Source organism: Mobula hypostoma, chromosome 11, assembly GCF_963921235.1.
Source record: "Mobula hypostoma chromosome 11, sMobHyp1.1, whole genome shotgun sequence".
In the NCBI taxonomy this organism is placed as follows: Eukaryota; Metazoa; Chordata; class Chondrichthyes; order Myliobatiformes; family Myliobatidae; genus Mobula; species Mobula hypostoma.
This window is the reverse complement of record NC_086107.1, coordinates 15,287,557-15,306,143: the sequence shown is the minus strand read 5'-3', so window position 1 is coordinate 15,306,143 and position 18,587 is coordinate 15,287,557.

Below are 18,587 nucleotides of genomic sequence, written 5' to 3'. Positions count from 1 at the left end.
GGGAATCAATTCTTGATCATTAATTAATTATAAATAGAATAACGATAAAAGTTAAGGTTGTAGTTGATGGAACTGTGTCATGGAATTGTTTAGGGAATGGTGCTGAAACTATGAATATTCTGTCACATTCAGTCTTATGTTTAATAAGGTTGAAAGAGTACAGAGAAATTTACAAGGATGTTGCCAGGTCTGGAAGATCTGAGTTATGAGGAAAGATTGAATAGATTACGACTTTATCCCTTAGAATGTAGAAGATTGAGAGGAGATTTGATAGAGGAATACAAAATCAAAAGGGGTATAGATGGGGTAAATGCAAGCAGGCTTTTTCCACGGAGATTGGGTGGGACTACCACCAGAGGTCATGAGTTAAGGGTGAAAGGTGAAAAGTTTAAGGGGAACATTTAGGGAAGCTTCTTCACTCGGAAGGTCATGAAAGTGTGGTGCATGTGAGCTTGATTTCAATGCTGAAGTGAAGTATGGATAGGTACATGGAACAAAGGGTTTGGACGGCTATGGTCCCGGTGCAGGTCGATGGGAGTAGGCAGTTTAAGTGGTTTAGCGTGGACTAGATTGGCTGACGGGCCTGTTTCTGTGCTGTACTTCTCTATGACTCCCTATTCTTGAAGTGTATTAATGATTTTGACTTGAAGGGAGAGGCAGGGTTACAACAACAATGATGACACAAAACTTGATAGCACGATGAACCAAGATATGGACAGGCTGATAGAAATGATGATTAAAGGAGAGAAGATGCTTTATGCTGAGAGTTATGAAATGCTTGTACACCAATTGAAAATAGTCCATATAAATGTAGGCTATTATAGATAGATAGATAGATAGTTCTTTATTGATCCCAAAGGAAATTACAGTGTGACAGTATCATTACAAGTGCACATATATAAATATTAGAAAAGAAGTAGAAAGAATAAAAAATAAGTTACCACAAATAGTCTAACAGGAGGAGTCATTACTTTCCCAACTATAGGTTGACTCATTATAGAGCCTAATGGCCGAGGGGAAGAATGACCTCATATAGCACTTTTGGAAGAGCGCAGTTGTCTTAGTCTATTACTAAAAGTGCTCCCTTTTTCAGCCAAGATAGCATGCAGAAGGTGAGAAACATTGTCCAGAATTCCCAGGATTTTCCGTAGGGTCCCTTGTTCTACACAGCTTCCTGTGTGTCCAATTTAACTCCTATAACAGAGCCAGCCTTTCTAATCAGTTTATTCAGCCTTTTGGCATCACCAATGTTAATGGCATTGTCCCAGCACACCACCACATAGAAGATTGTACTGGTGACAACAGACTGGTAGAACATGTGAAGGAGAGGCCTATATACTCCAAAGGACCTCTGTGTCCTCAGGAAGTAGAGGTGGCTCTGGCCCTTCTTGTACACAGTCTCTGTATTGGTATTCCACTCAAGTCTGTCATCCAGGTGCGCCCCCAGGTACTTGTAGGTCCTCACCACATCCGTGTCCTCACCATCAATAGTAACAGGGAGCAGTGCAGACTAAGTCTTCCTAAAGCCAATCATCATTTCCTTTGTCTTACTAATGTTGAGCTGCAGATGATTCCGCTTGTACCATTTAACTAAGTCCTCCACCAGAGCCCTGTATTTATCTTCCCATCCTTTCTTTATGCCCAGAGAATTTCTGCAGATGATGTGACTCTGTGTTGTATCTAAAGTCCAAGGTATACAGGGTAAACAGGAAAGTAGCCAATACAGTCCTCTGTGGGGCCCCAGTGCTGCTTATAGCCATGTCTAACACACAGCTCTGAAGCCACACATACTGCTGTGGTCTGCCAGTCAGGTATTCCATTATCCAGGGTACAATGGAAGTGCCAATCTGCTTTGAACAGTGATTTTCCCCAGCAATAAGGGCTGTATGGTATTGAAAGTACTTGAGAAATCAAAAAACATGATCCTCAAAGTGCTGCCTTGCTTATCCAAATGGGGAGACATAAAAACAGCGTGATCTGTGGCTGTATTTACTTAAATCATTGCATTCGCATGGTTTAAAAACTCAAATGAACACGTTAACCACTCAAGTTGGATCTTAAGCTTTACAAACAGAGGTAGAAAGCCAGGGCAATACTTTGTTGCATGAGACAGGATACCCAGTACGTGATCTGGTTTTCTGTCCATGGTGATTAGATGATTGGTTCAGTGGAATTTCCAGTCAGTGGTAACCCCAGGATACATCGGCTCAGTGTCAGCCATTTATTACTCTCCATAGATGCTGCCTGACCTACTGAGTTCCTCCAGCAATTTTTGTGTGTAATCCTAGAATATTTATAGAGGACTCAGCAATAGTAGTGACTGGTAAGTGATCAGAACCTCTCATGCAGAAGGTGTTCAATATCCAGCCATTCCTTGGAGCGAATGTTCCTTCTATTTATGCTGGTTGATGTCTGGATCTTGTTGCATCCAGACATGAACTGTTTCAATGGCTGAGGTAGTATGGATGGAGCTGGACATCAGAGAACATCTAACATTGAGATACAATGAAGATCATGGATGAAGCAACTGACAATGGTTGTGCATTGAATACTGCCCTGAGGAACTCTGGCAGTGATGGCAGGGATGATTTAATATTAGCTGGACTACTGAGCTCCAATTTTGCAGCTCTGAGGTCAAATCAGTGTTACCACTGACAGATGTCAGAGTCTGGCAACAGATTTCCAGTTGGTTGGTGACCTGCACTATAAGGGTGCCCCACACAAATTGATTTTGCTGATAATGTTTCAGCTAAAAAACTGTTCATTCCCCTGTTCCACTCAAGATGTGGTCCAACTTGCTGACTACTTCACATTAGTACCTATAGCTTGCTTGATTGCTTCAGTATTATATCTTTTATAATCAAATGCACAGATAAATTCCTTAAAGTCTTTGAATAGAACTGTCAGCTAAGAATAAAGGTTCCATGCTGAAAAAATGTTTTTGCAAGTTGATGCTATTTCTTTTTTTAAAAAAAGTTTTATCAATCTAAATAACAGAAACTTTTGCATTAATACAACAAAGGAATAAATGAGAATGAGAGATATTTCACTGAGGTGGTTAACACGGAGCAGAAAGACTCTTATTCCCTTCAACAAAAGCCAATAACGAGGAAATAGAACTTAATGTAACCAGCAGATCTGAAGGAGGAGATTGGAAAAGCATTTATTTTTTACTCAGATCATGGTCTTCAACCCTGTATCCAAAAAGGATGTGCAACCAGAAAATCTGAAGTGAACGTATTTCAAGTGCTTTTGAGGAACAATAATCGACACAGCCTCATTTGTCAAGCTGTAATATGTAGGCAATGCTTACATTTGTGCATTGTTCACCCTGAGCTTCAAGCCTCTGTTTACACATCACCTGAAGTAGATATGAGCACAGGGCTTAGTGTCATGGTGATTGCCTGCAGGACTGGACCCAGCTACGAGGGAATAGCAGACTGTTACCGTGGGTGCTGGCAATGACTCAAATCCAGGAGCGAAGGAACAGCAGAATTCCATGCAGAGGCGGAAATAAGAGGTTATACATAGGAATACCAACATAGCGTCAGAGGAATGAATGAGCGACATAGCAAGACAAATCATTCTCCACAGACAGAAGGACTCCGATCAACATGCTAAACAAGGAAAGAGGACCGGGTAGAGACAACAGAGACTTTTGGAGACGAGGAGTTCGGTGGGTAATACTGTTCCGCCTGACTGGAAGTGCACTGAGAGCAGTAAGCATAAAGGAGTTAGGTGCTTACTGATCTGGTTAACAACGGATGGTGCAATCCGGGGCATATTACGATCGAGAAACGTGGTTGCAGACTGGATATTGAACTTTTTACTGTTGGACTTCGGCCACATTCCACCGTGATACAACACTTGGTGGCACGGGAGGTCGATCCTGCCTGTGGCCATTGAACCTGCAGCCCCTTCCGTGGAGGGTCAGACACCCTGAGCCAATAGACTGGTCCTGGACTTATTTTACATCTGGCATAGTTTGCATTTTGCTGTTTGATTGTTGGTAGTTTTTGTATTGCTATATTTACGCTCTATTCTTGGTTGGTGCGGCTGTAACAAAACCAAATTTCCCTCGGGATTAATAAAGGATATCTATCTATCTATCTAAGAATCCCCTTTAACTAATCACAGAATGAAGGAAACCCTTGCCAGTCACAATTAACTTGACAAGATTAAACAGAAAGTACCAGGGCTTAACGGCTCCAGTTAAAATAACAATTAGTAGATACAGAAACCTAGAAACCCAGTGCTCTACAGAAAGCCACAAAGGTTCACAGGATTCATGACACTTATAGTTAATATTCTTAAGAGTGAGATTCCCTACTAACCCACTCCTCACACTGTTCAGCTCTCTGACAGTAAAGATTTAAGGTGATGTCCTGGAAAATATCAATCATTTCCCTATTTTGGAAGCCATCTTTCAGGGAAGTCACACTTGATGATGAAATCCACCGCTGCCTTCAATGCATCAGCTTAACCTTGATCAACTGAGGAAAATAATTCTAAAAATCAAAGCCTCATTACTGGCACAAGCCTCCAAATCTATTGGGCAGCAATGAGCCTGTCATTCCTGTATGATCTGAAACCTGCACTACTCAAAAAAGGCACCCAAACACACTTGGAACATAGAATATAGAACATGATAAGGCAGTAGAGGCCCAACAGGCCACAATATTGTGCCAACATTTTAACCTACGCCAAGATTAATCTAACCCTTCCCTCCTACAAAGCCCTCCATTTTTTCTATCATCCATGTGCCTATTGAAGAGTTTCTTAAATGCCCCTAATGTATCTGCCTCTACTACCACCTCTGAACATTCCATGTACCCAGCTCTCTCTGTGTAAAGTGATTACCTCTGACATTCCTTATCATTTCTTTTAATCACCTTAAAATTATGCCCCCTAGTATTATCCATTTCTACCCTGGGAAAAAGTCTCTGGTTATCCGCTCTATCAAGCATTTTAAACATGTTCACTTCGTGAGCTGGAACATCCGGACCACGTGTCCTGGACTGACTGACGACCTCCAACAGATCAACGACGTCCGTGAAACAGCAGTCATTGACAGGGAGATCACTTGGCTTGGTATCGGCATTGCCTGCCTTCAGGAGACCCGTTTGGCAGATAACAGTTCCAATTACACCTTCTTTTGGCAGGGTCTCCCTCATGAAGACCCAAGGCAGTATGGGGTTGGTTTTACACTGAAGAACTCTATCATTGCCACCATGGAACTCCCAACAGGCAGAAGAGAAAGGATCCTTGCTCTCTGCTTATTTTCATTTTCCGGCCCCTAAATCTCCTGAGCATCCATGCCCCAACACTTTGTTCTTCACTACAGGTCAAAGACCAGTTCTGTGAGGCCCTGGATGAGGCAAAATCCAGAATCCCAAGCACTGAAGGATTGTACCTTCTGGGAGACTTCAATGCCAGAGTTGGAGCTGACCACAAAGCATGGGCTTCTTGTCTTGGCCGTCATGGCACCAGCAAGGTGAATGAGAATGGGCAGAGACTGCTGGGGCTGTGCTGCCGTCATGGACTGTGCATCACCAACACGTATTTTCAGTGTAGGGAATGGCACAAAGTCTTTCTAGAGACATCCACCAGCATCAGCTCAACTTTATCATCATCAGTCACAGGGACCTGAATAGCGTCCTTGGCACTTGCAGTTACCCCAGTGCAAACGGCGACACAGACCACTCCCTTGTTGTCAGTAGAGTGAGGCTAACGCCAAAAAGACTCCATCATTCGAAGACTAAGGGCTGATCTTGTATCAACACCTGTTGTAAAGTGAACATTTTGGGAGAGCAGTGTTATGTGTTCTACTGAAACGTGGCTGCACAAGGACATACCCGACCAAAACTTTTCCATGGAGGGCTTCCAGACCGTTCGGGCTGACCGGATGTGCACTGAGAGCGGTAAGTGTAAAGGAGTTGGGGGCTTGCTGTTCTGGTTAACAACGGATGGTGCAATCCTGGTCATATTAGGATCAAGGAACGTGTTTGTAGCCCAGATATTGAACTTTTTGCGGTTGGACTCCAGCCATATTCCACCGAGATACAACTCTGGGCATCATGGGAGGTTGTTCCTGCCTGTGGCCATCGAACTTTGCAGCTCCTCCCGTGGAGGGTCAGACACCCTGAGCCAATAGGCTGGTACTGGACATATTTCCATCTGGCATAGTTTGCATATTGTTGTTTGATTGTTTGTGGTTTTTGTATTGCTATATTTATGCTCTATTCTTGGTTGGTGCAGCTGTAATGAAACCCAATTTCCCTCGGGATCAATAAAGTACGTCTATCTATCTACCTATCTATCTAACTCTGACAGAGCACAACAGTTTGCAGCCACAAAAAGAACAGTTCTGGTAACAGTACCGCTATTGAATCCAAGTGGTTGCAGCTCTGCGATGTCATCTACAGTTCAGCCATGACAGCATTTGGGAAGAAGGAGCACAAGAATGGAGATTGGTACGACGCGCACTGGGAAGAAACAGAACAAGTGTCTGAGCCAGGAGACAAGCTCTGCTGGCCTACAAGCAAAACCCCTGCACCAGCACACGCTATGCCCTCAAAGCTGCTAGAAACAAAGAACAACACACTAGCCAACATTGTGCAAAAACAACCACTGGCCGGCTTTGTGCAGCAAAATCCAATCAGCTACTGACAGCAGAAATGCAAAAGGGATGTTTGAAGGCATCAAGTCAGCAACAGGCCCTTTGGTCACCAAGGCCACCCCACTGAAGTGGAACAATGGGGTAGTCATCATGGACCAGAGGAAGCAGCTTGAACATTGGGTAGGGCACTACCTGGAGCTATATGCAACCCGGAGCGTAGTGACCGACGCTGTCTTGGAGCCACTGCCTGACTTGCCCATCGCGGAAGAGCTTGATGCGTTACCATCTACGGAGGAGCTCAGCTAAGCCATTGACTGTCCCGTCAGTGGGAAAGCTCCAGGGACAGATGGAATTCCCTCCGGAAAGCAGGAAGCCTGCCTTGCTGCGTCACCTACATGAGCTTCTGTGTCTTTGCTGGGAGAAAGGCCACATCACCCAAGACATGTGAGATGCCAAAATTGTCACACTATCCAAAAACAAGGGCAACTGTAGTGATTGTAACAACTACCACGGCGTCCCTCTCCTTAGTATTGTGGGGAAAGTGTTCACCTGCGTCGTCTCGGCACGGCTTCAGAGCCTTGCATCCAGAGTCTAGCCAGAGTCCAAGTGCGGGTTCAGGGCAGGCAGATCTACGGTGGACATGATCTTCTCTCTGCACCAGCTGCAGGAGAACCGTCGAGAGCAGCAGAAGCCATTGTACACAGCCTTCATTGATCTGACCAAGGCTTTCAATCTCGTTGGCAGAAGCGGACTCTTTAAACTCCTGCTAAAGTTTGGCTGCCCCCACCCCAACACAGTGCAGCATCATATCATCCTTCCATAAGGACATGCACAGCACTGTCTGCATCAATGGGGCAACTTCTGATGCCTTTCCAGTGAGCAGCGGTTGAAACAAGGTTGTGTCCTTGGAATCTCCTTCCCCATGCTCCTTCTCTATGCTTTCGCACACTGCACTGAAGGCATCTACCTTCACACAAGGGCTGATGGCAGGCTCCAAGACCAAAGTTAGGACAGCCCTCATCCACGAGATGCTGTTTGCAGATGATGCAGCATTGATGTCACACGCTGAGGGCGGACTCCAACAACTGATTATCCCCTTCGCTCATGCCTGCAGGGAGTTTGGGTTAACCATCAGTCTGAAGAAGACAAAAGTCATAGCCCAGGGTGCAGAATCTCCCACAAAAATCACCATTAGTGGTTGCTCTCTGATGTAGTCAACTCCTTCACCTACCTTGGGTTGACCATCACCAGCATCCTGTCCCTCGAAGCAGAGGTGAACAGCGGGATTGCTAAGGCTTCATGGCCAGACTGAACAAGAGAGTGTGGAACAACAGACAGCTGACAAAGAAGACCAAGCTGTGTGTGTACCAGGCGTGTAGGCTCCGCACACTCCTCTACACCAGCGAGGCTTGGACGCCATACATCAGCCAAGAGAAGAGGCCAAACTCGTTCCATCTACGCTGCCTCAGGTGCATCCTGCACATCTCCTGGCAGGACAGAATCACCAACACAGAGGTTCAGCAGCAGGCGGACATCTCCAGCATCCAGTCACTACTCAGCTACACATGCCTCAGGTGGCTGGGGCATGTCAAACCGATGGACCAAGGACGCATTCCCAACAGCATGCTAAAAGGCAAGCTGAGTGAGGGTTACCGTCCACGAGGAAAACTGTGCCTCCGCTACTGGGATGTTTGCAAGTGTGACATGATGCTGGCAGGCATCGTCTTCAACACATGGGAGGAAACAGTAGAAGATCAGACAGCATGGAGGGCCCCAGTCAAAAGCGGTGTAAAATGTATTGAGATAACAAGGACCAAAATGCTCAATAACAAGACAGCCAGATGAAAAGCCAGAGCTGCATCAGCCAGAGCACCTTCCTCCTTCACCTGCGGCCGCTGTGAGAGAGACTGTCACTCTCGAGTGGGGCTGGACAGCCACTCCGGAAAGTGCAAACTGTTCCAAGTCTACAACTCCAAGAACCATCAGAAAAATAGTCGCACCATTGTCTCTTCAGACGTACGGGTGCTGCTGGCACTTCGATGAAGTCTCCTCTTCTCCTCCTTCGCTCCAAAGATAAAACCTCTGGCTCTCTCAGACGATCTTCATAAGGCATGCCCTCTAGTCCGGGCAGCATCCAGGCAAATCTTGCCTGTACTTTCTCTAAAGCTTCCACATCCTTCCTAAATGAAGTGACCAGAACTGAACATAATATTCCAAGTGTAATCTAACCAGGGTTTTACAGAGTTGCAAAATTACCTTGAGGCTCTTGAATTCAATCCCCTGATTTGAAAGATATTACAAATGTTACCTCAGCAAAGTCCTCCAAAATTATTGGAAGAATAACCAAGTTAATCTCCACGTCCACATCTAGGCCAATGTCCCCAGCACAAGTTCTAGTTGGCTCCACTGAGTAGGCCATTTTATTTACACGCACGACTTCATATTCCCAGAGCAGATCCCAAGATCTTCTCAGGAAGAGATTACAGGGTGGATGTGCTGAAAACCTTCAGACAAAATTGACTGACACTCAAGAGTTCCTCATTTATGACCATCTAACACTGGAGAAGTAGCATTCAGGAGAATATGTAGAGGTTTGTGTCATTGTATTCGGAGCATAAAGTACTCCTGGGTAGGTGATGGAAACAGTATACTGCCTTACTAATCTACCCAATAGTCTACCTATCTGCCACTTCCTACCCCATCTATGAGAGAGTTTCCAGTTCCCACACTGGCCTCATTGGTTAACGCAGAACCTACAGAAATTTAATGGAAGAGAAATATTCTCAGTCTAGAGGAAGAGGTGGAGGTGCTGGAGATAAGTGATGAGGAGAAGGAGAAGGAGGAGGAGAAAAAGAAGGCCACATATAGAAGAGTAGAAAGTTGATGGTTGGGTTGTTCTCCAATTTTAGCAATCCATTTGCAAATGGTTCATTACCAGATGAGGAGACAACAACAGGATGCTGTTCACTTGTGTTGTGTCCTCTGAATGCTTGGCCTTTACATAGTTATCCCTACATCACAATTGAGCTTCTGTGATGACGACCAATCAACTAATTGATAAGTATATAAAGGTCAAGCATTTGGAGGGCACAACAATTGAACAGTGCACTAATGATCTCTCCTTGCATGGTGATGAAAGGTTTGCAAATGGATTGCCAGGATCAGAGAACAACTCAATCCAACCATCAACCACCTGAGATACATATTTTCTGAGTTGAACCATATGCCATTTCAAAGTGCTTTCCCTACAGTGAGATACCACTGAATGCAGTCTCGGAGGAAACAGAACTGTACAAAAGTGCATCTTATAAAAATAATTGATGAAATGTAAATATCAATTCTGCTTCCCTTCACCCCACAGAGAAGGTCTTACCTGCTGAGTATTCTCCAGCATTTTCTGGTTTTATTGTAAATGAGTCACAAAAACATAATTCAATGTTTCCCAAGATATTTGTCATCCAAACAAACAGTTTCAATGAATGAAATGCACATCCACTTTGTATGATACCCTGCATGTTCTGTGGAATTTATTTTCACAGAATAATTGAGGAGAATGCAGAACAAATTTCAAGACTTCTGCATGTCAGTCATTTGGTTTTTGATCTTACAGCCACCTGCACACCTCTGAGATCTGAATGGGGATCATCAGCTGTATTTTATTTGAACATGGCTGATTTTGGACTATGCAGTTTTGGTCACCTACATGCAGGAAAGATGTAAATAAGGTTGAAAGAGTACAGAGAAAATTTACAAAAATGTTGCCGTGTGTAGGGGACCTAAGGAAGGATAGAATAGGTTAGGACTTCATTCTTGAGGGGAAAATTTGATAGAGATATACAAAATTATGAGGGGTATAGATACAGTAAATGCAAGCAGGCTTTGCCCACTGAGGTTGGGTGGGACTACAACTAGAAGTCATGGGTTAAGGGTGAAGGGTGAAAAGTTTAAGGGGAACATGAAGGGAAACTTCTTCCCTTAGAGGGTTCTGAGATTGTGGAATGAGCTGCCGGCACAGGTGGTCTGTGCGAACTTGATTTCAACGTTTAAGTGAAGTTTGGATAGGTACATGGATGGTAGAGATATGGAGGGCTATGGTCCTGGTGCAGGGTGATTGGAGTAGGCAGTTTAAATGGTTTGGCATGGACTAATTGGGCCAAAGGTCCTGTTTTAGTGCTGTACTTTTCTATGACTTTCTATGACTATATTTGTTTTTCCTCTCAATCCCATTCTCCTGTCTTCTCCCATCACCTTTAATGCCCTTACTAATCAAAAACTTATCAACCTCCGTATTAAATATACCCAGTGATATGGCCTCCACAGCTGGCTGTGGCAATGAGTTTCACAGATTTTCCATCTTCTGGCTAAATACATTCCTCCTCATTTTTGTTCTAAGGGGATGTCCTTGTATTCCAAAGCTGTACTCTTTGGTTGTTGACTACTGTTCAACTATTGGAAACATCCTGTCAACATCCACTGTACCTAGGTATCGATAGGTTTCAATGAGATCCTCCCATATTCTTCTAAATGTAAATGCTGAAACAATTACAGTGAATTAAACACTTTTGTAGAGTAGGCACTGTTACAGTGTAAGAATCATAGCAGCTAATCCGTTTACTCCTAGCTCCTACAAACAGATTGGTGATAAACCTGGCATAAACCTGAACTTTCATTGATAGAGAGTTAGATGTTAGCCACAACACTTTGGAAAATGCCCCTCTTCTTCGGAATTTTATATTCCCCTGAGAGATCTGAAGGGGCCCAGGTTTAACATAAACGGTACCTCCAACAGTTCAACATCTCTTGTTACTGCAGTGGACATCTGGTCTCAGTTTAACATCTGATCTGAGAGATGCATAACATCTATGAAAAACTTCTATATTTCTTATGTTTTCTGCAGCCTTATTGATGCAGCAAATTAGAATGCAGAATGCTTCGCAGACTGCCTAAGGAAATTTCCTTTATCGCCTTTAAACTTAATAATTATAAACTGGTTACAACATTGTTCCTTTCACAACTCTCCTGCTTGCCAGGATGCAGTTCCTCACATCTTCATGCATGAGCCATCGCAACGTCAAGAGACTACTTAAATGTGGAGTGCAAAATGGCCAACGGAATAAACACAAAAGTCTTGCATTTCTCCAGAAACTTTCACTGCCCCAAGTTGTCTCGAAGTGCTTTACAGCCAATGAAGTATTTTCAAAATCTAATGTGGTAAAAATTCTTTCCAATTGATCTGTGCATGAATGATCTCTCAAACAGACTCACTAAGTAATTTGACTGCATCCTGTTACATTTTTAACAAGCTGCAGCAGTTTCGTTTTGTGGAGAACTCCCTCATTCTGGGTTCCCCTTTTGGTTGATTATGTCTGCAGGCTCACACATGGACTTCCTGTTATTTATATATAGACCATGTCATTCATTAAGAAACAGACCTACATACACTTAGATTTAAGAATGCAAGCCATTTTAATTAATGTCACCCCTCAATATAAACACGGGCCCACCCACTGATGCAGTGTTTGCAATCTGTCATCTCAGTGGCATTGCTAATCACTTTGTAATATCCATGGCTCTTTTCTTCTTGACACCATTGTCCTGCTGGTTGGTAGTATTAAGCAATTTCAATTGTATTTAGCACTCCAGCAGAGTTGGGCACTTCTAATTGCTGCTGTTGTGATGTGCTAGCGTTAATGGTCTCATAGAGTCATAGAGTTCTACGGAACCTAAACAGGCCTTTTGGCCCTCTCTTAATCTGCCTAGTCCCATTGACCCGTGCCCGGGGTGTAGCCCTCCTACTCCTCGCATCTATGTACTCTTAAATGTTGAAATCGAACCGAGTCCACCACTTCTGTTGGCAGCTCCTTTCACATTCTCACACCCTCTGAGTGAAGAGGTTTGTCTTAAACATTTCACCTTTCACCCTGAGTTCTGGTCTCACCCAACCTTAGTGGAAAATGTCTGCTAGCATCTACCCTGTTTATAATGTGATAATTTTATATAGCTCTGTTAAATCCCTTCTCATTCTTCTACACTCTGGGGAAGAAAGTCCTAACCTACTCAACCTTTCCCAATAAACTCAGGTCCCCAAGTCCTGGCAACATCCTTGTAAATTTTCCTTGATCCCTTTCAATCTTATTGATAGATTTTCTGTAGGCACAGTAGGTAACTGTATACTATACTTTAAATTAGGAGTCACCAATTTCTTATACAGCTTCAACATAACATCCCAACTTCTGTAATGATTTACGAAGGCCAATGTGCCAAAGGCTTTCATTACAATCGCTTATCTTGTGATACCACTTTCATGGAATTACAGATCTGTACTCCCAGATCCCTCTGTTCTACCTTGCTTTTCAGTGACCTGTCATTCACCATGTACGTCCTACCCATGTTTGTCCTCACAAAGTGCAACACCTAACACCTGTCTGCATTAAATTCCGTCTGCCATTTTTCTGTCAATTTTACCAGCTGCTGCAGATCCCACAGCAAGCTTTCATAGGCTTCCTTTCTGCCCCAATATACTCCAATCTTCTTGACCAACCTCCTATGCAGGTCCTTGTCAAAGGCCTTGCTATGATCCATGTAGACAACATCCACTGTCTTGCCTTCATCAACTTTCCTAGTAACTTCCTTGAAAAATGCTACAAGTGTGGCTCAGGTCTACCATCCGCAATGCCATGTTGACTATCCCTAATCAGTCCTTGACTATCCAAATGCTCATATATCCAGTCCCTTAGAGTAGCTTCCAATAACTTACCTATTACTGATGTTAGGCTCACCGGCCTATAATTTCCCAGCTATTTTTAGAATCTTTCTTAAACAGCAGAACATTAGCTATCCTTCAACCTTCTGGCACCTCAGAACGTGTTCGTCTCCTGAGTAAATAAAAATGCAAAAAATCCATTTTAAGATCTTCCCATCTCTTTCAGCTCCATGCATAGATTACCTCTCTGATCTTCCAGAGAACCCATTTTGTCCCTTGTTATTCCTTTGCTCTTATGATTCTCCTTCACTTTGTCTGCTAGAGTGACCACATGCCTTCTTATAGCCCTCCTGATTTCCTTCTTACGTTCTACTGAATTCCTTATACTCCTCAAGAACCTCATTTGTTCCTGCCTATAATTGCTACGAGTCTCCTTCTTCTTCTTAAGCAGTGCCTCAGTATCTCTTAAAAACCAAGGTTTCCTAAACCTGTTATTCTTGCCTTTTATTCTGACAAGAACATAAAAACTCTGTTTCCGGAAGAAGATGATGCCAGCAAACAATGCGGCCAAGGGCGACATCCCCCAGATGGTTCACGAAATGACTTTTTTCTGTCATATGTGGTTCTGCTACTGTTGGAGCCTGTGACCTACATTTTAACTGGTATGTTTTCAGACTAATTGAGCGATCTGGCACCTTGCTGTGTCTGATGGTGTTCGGTGAGGTTTCGAGCGAAGTGTACAGCCTCGATGCCAAGAAGCCTGGAAACAGCGTGTGAGCCCACGATCAACTCCATTTCTCACTGATCTCACTGATGGAAGCATTGAGGAAGATCGAAATCATCATGGCGAGAGTGGAAAGCAAGCGGGTGTTCAGCGCCATCTACCAGCACATAGGTGTCAGCGTGTGACGGTCTCTCCCTCTTGTGTGCTGCTTCTGGAGGGAGGTCACTGAGTTTGAATGGCCTCTCTCCCTCTTGCTCAATGTTGCCAGACGATTGTACTGGAGTCTTAGGTCTTGGGTAAGGTTTAATCAACAGCTTGTGGATTGGACTCTGTAGTTCACGTTTTTTGTTGATATTTTGGGCATTTTTGATTGGGGCAGGCTACAGATAACAAATTACACAGCGCTGGATTGAACTGAACTGAGCTGAACTGTACATGCCTGGACTCTTTCAATTTTGTGTTTTATATTCTGTGCTTTTCACTTTTTTTGTTGTTTGGCGATTTGGTTTTTTTTGCACGTGAGGGTTGATGTTTTCCTTGGAATGGGTTCCCTGGTTTTCTTTGTTTTGTGGCAGTCTATGGGAAGATGAATCTCAGGGTTGTATACTGCATACAAACTTCGATAATAGATGTACTTTGAATCTTGACTCTTTGGATTCTCAAACTTTCACTTTTGGATGCCTCCATCTTACCAAGCACACCTTTACTTGAAAACAACCTGTTCCAATCCACACTTGTCAAGTCCTTTCTGATACCATCAATATTGGAATTTCTCCGATTTAGAATCTCACCGCGAGGACCAAACCTATTCTTCACCATAATTATACTGAAACTAATGGCATTATGATTGCACGATATTCCCCTGCACAAAGTGTTCTGTCACCTACCCTGTCTCATTGCCTAATAGGAGATATAGTATCACACTCTCTCTAGTTGGGACCTCAACGGTATATACTGATTAAGGAAATTTTCCTGAACACATGTGACAAACTCTGTCCCCCCGCCAGCCCTTTAACAGTACGGGAATCTCATTTAATATGTGGAAAGTTAAAATCAACTACTATCACAACTTTATGCTTCTTGCAACAGTCTGCAATTTTACAAATGTTCTCCTCTAAATCCCGCTGACTATTGGGTCATCTATAATGTAATCCCATTTAACATGGCCATTCCCTTCTTATTTCTCAGTTCCACCCATATAGCCTCAGAAAACAAGGTCTCCAGTCCGCCCTGACTAAACACAGCCATGACATTTTTCCTGACTAGTAATGCCACTCCTCCTCCTATAAATCCTCCTGCTCTATCACATCTAAAACAAAGGAGCTCCAGAACACTGAGCTGCCAGTCCTGCCCCTCCTTCGATCAAGTCTCACTTATGGCTACAATGTCATAATTCCATCCTTTAAGCACATCTGCCTCTTGATCTATACTCCCTACACTGAAATATACATACCACAAAACATTAGTCACACCATGCTCGATGTTTCGATTCCTGACTTTGTGTAGGCTTAACAAAATTTTTCCCCACAACCACCCACTAACTGCTCTTGTGGTCTGATTTCCATCCCTCTGCAACTCTAGTTTAAACACGGCTGTTCTGCGCTTGCAAACCTTCCAGCAAAGACATTAAACCCTCTCCTGTTCAGGTGCAAATTATCCTTTCTATACAGGTCCCATCTTCCCTGAAAGTAAGCCCTGTGGTCGAAAGATCTGAAGGTTTCCCTCCTGCACCGTCTCCGTAGCCACATGTTAAGTTGTATTATTTTCTTATTTCTGGCCTCAGAAGTACGTGGCATGGGTAGCAATCCTGAGATCACCACCTTGGGTGTCTTGTCACTTAACCTAGCACCTAACTCCCTGACCTCACCCTACAGGACCTTGTCACCCATCTTACCCATGTCACTGATACCGATGTGGACCATGACCTCTGGCTACTCAACCTCCCATTTAAGATTGCAGTGGACTTGATCTGAATAAACACAAGAGATTATGCAGACGCTGGAAGTCCAAAGTAACACACAAAATGCTGGAGGAACTCAGCAGATTAGGCAGCATCTATGGAGAGGAATAAACAGTTGACGTTTCAGGCTGAGACCCTGAGATCTGAGATTCTGACGAAGGGTTTCAGCCTGAAAAGTTGTCTCAATGTATGATCCCTTTAAAGCTCATAAGTTGTTCAGAAAAGCCAGACAAAGATGAAAGGCTGAATGTGGCAGAAGTGAGCATGGGAATGCTAAAGAGTCTGTCATTGAGACAAGCAGCATGGAAATAGGACCCTCAGCACTCCAAATCGACCATTCATCACCCTTTTACATAAATCCGGCATTGACCCCATATTTTAAAATGCAAACAATGGGAATTCTGCAGAAGCTGGAAATTCAAGCAACGCACATCAAAGTTTATCTGCTCAGGGGATCTCCCATCCACTGCTACCAACCTTATAGTTCCCACACCTCGCACTTCCCGTTTCTACCTCCTACCCAAGATCCAAAAGCCTGCCTGTCCTGGCCGACCTATTGTCTCAGCTTGCTCCTGCCCCACCGAACTCGTTTCTGCATACCTCGACATGGTTTCATCCCCCCTGGTTCAATCCCTTCCTACCTATGTTCGTGACACTTCTCACGCACTTAAACTTTTCGATGATTTTAAGTTCCCTGGCCCCCACCGCTTATTTTCACCATGGATGTCCAGTCCCTATATACTTCCATCCCCCATCAGGAAGGTCTGAAAGCTCTCCGCTTCTTTTTGGATTCCAGACCTAATCAGTTCCCCTCTACCACCACTCTGCTCTGTCTAGTGGAATTAGTCCTTACTCTTAATAATTTCTCCTTTGACTCCTCCCACTTCCTCCAAACTAAAGGTGTAGCTATGGGCACCCATATGGGTCCTAGCTATGCCTGCCTTTTTGTTGGCTTTGTGGAACAATATATGTTCCGTGCCTATTCTGGTACCTGTCCCCCACTTTTCCTTCGCTACATCGATGACTGCATTGACGCTGCTTCCTGCAGCCATGCTGAGCTCGCTGACTTTATTAACTTTGCCTCCAACTTTCACCCTGCCCTCAAGTTTACCTGGTCCATTTCCGACTCCTCCCTCCCCTTTCTAGATCTTTCTGTCTCTATCTCTGGAGACAGCTTATCCACTGATGTCTACTATAAGCCTACTGACTCTCACAGCTATCTGGACTATTCCTCTTTTCACCCTGTCTCTTGCAAAAATGCCATCCCCTTCTCGCAATTCCTCCATCTCCGCCGCATCTGCTCTCAGGATGAGGCTTTTCATTCCAGGACGAGGGAGATGTCCTCCTTTTTTAAAGAAAGGGGCTTCCCTTCCTTCACTATCAACTCTGCTCTCAATCGCATCTCCCCCATTCCACGCACAGCTGCTCTCACTCCATCCTCCCACCACCCCACTAAGAATAGGGTTCCCCTGGTCCTCACCTACCACACCATCAGCGTCTGGGTCCAACATATTATTCTCCGTAACTTCTGCCACCTTCAACGGGATCCCACCACTAAGCACATCTTTCCCTCCACCCCCCCCCCCGCTTTCCACAGGGATCACTCCCTACGCGACTCCCTTGTCCATTTGTCCCCCCCATCCCTCTCCACTGATCTCCCTCCTGGCACTTATCCGTGTAAGCGGAACAAGTGCTACACATGCCCTTACACTTCCTCCCTTACCACCATTCAGGGCCCCAGACTGTCCTTCCAGGTGAGGCAACACTTCACCTATGAGTCGGCTGGGGCGATATACTGTGTCCGGTGCTCCCGATGTGGCCTTCTATTTATTGGCGAGACCCAACGCAGACTGCGAGACTGCTTTGCTGAACACCTATGCTCTGTCCGCCAGAGAAAGCAGGATCTCCCAGTGGCCACACATTTTAATTCCACATCCCATTCCCATTCTGACATGTCTATCCACGGCCTCCTCTACTGTAAAGATGAAGCCACACTCAGGTTGGAGGAACAACACCTTATATTCCGTCTGGGTAGCCTCCAACCTGATGGCATGAACATTGACTTCTCTAACTTCCGCTAATGCCCCACCTCCACCTCGTACCCTATCCGTTATTTATTGTTATACACACGTTCTTTCTCTCACTCTCCTTTTTCTCCCTCTGTCCCTCTGACTATACCCCTTGCCCATCCTCTGGGATCCCCCCCCCTTGTCTTTCTCCCCGGACCTCCTGTCCCATGATCCTCTCATATCCCCTTTGCCAATCACCTGTCCAGCTCTTGGCTCCATCCCTCCCCCTCCTGTCTTCTGTTATCATTTTGGATCTCCCCCTCCCCCTCCCACTTTCAAATCTCTTACTCACTCTTCCTTCAGTTAGTCCTGACGAAGGGTCTCAGCCTGAAACGTCGACTGTACCTCTTCCTAGAGGTGCTGCCTGGCCTGCTGCGTTCACCAGCAACTTTGATGTGTGTTGCTTGACCCCATATTTTGTTTGTCCCACATTCCCATCAACAATAACCCCTCCCCAATTCTATCAGTAGTCAACACAATAGGGTGATTTACAATGGCCAATTAGCCTGACT